At 58.0% G+C, this 348-nt stretch overlaps 1 protein-coding gene across 1 annotated transcript in view; it reads right to left on the minus strand.

Annotated features, from left to right (window-relative positions):
* EMH_0051230 (uncharacterized protein) overlaps positions 1-348 on the minus strand; it is a gene marked incomplete at both ends in the record, with an annotated part of 8,588 nt that overhangs the window by 4,965 nt on the left and 3,275 nt on the right. The gene's annotated exons all lie outside the window — the stretch shown is intronic.

The raw sequence follows: 348 nt of genomic DNA on the forward strand, positions 1-348 counted from the left end.
CATAGACAGGCGCAGCAGCTGCTGCAGCAGGGTTCATGGAGGGGGTGTTGCTGCTGCTGCAGCGTGTATTCCTGCTGCTGCTGCTGCTGCTGCTGCTGCTGCTTGCATATATGTCGAAGACAGCTGCTGCTGTCGTCAGCGCATGCAGGCCGCCGCAGCAGCACCTTGCTGAGGGTCCCCCCATAGTTCAGCAGCAGCAAAGAAGAACCAAATGAGTTGCTGCTCGATGCAGCAGCAACCAGCTGCTCACCCCCAAACACCTGCAGCAGCAGCAGCAGCAGCAGCAGCAGCAGCAGTGAGGGAGACAACACCGCTGTCTTGGGATGATGCAAAAGAAAAGTCTTTGGA

The sequence above is a fragment of the Eimeria mitis genome, genomic scaffold (genome assembly GCF_000499745.2).
Source record: "Eimeria mitis Houghton genomic scaffold, Emh_scaff2263, whole genome shotgun sequence".
Lineage (NCBI taxonomy): Eukaryota > Apicomplexa > Conoidasida > Eucoccidiorida > Eimeriidae > Eimeria > Eimeria mitis.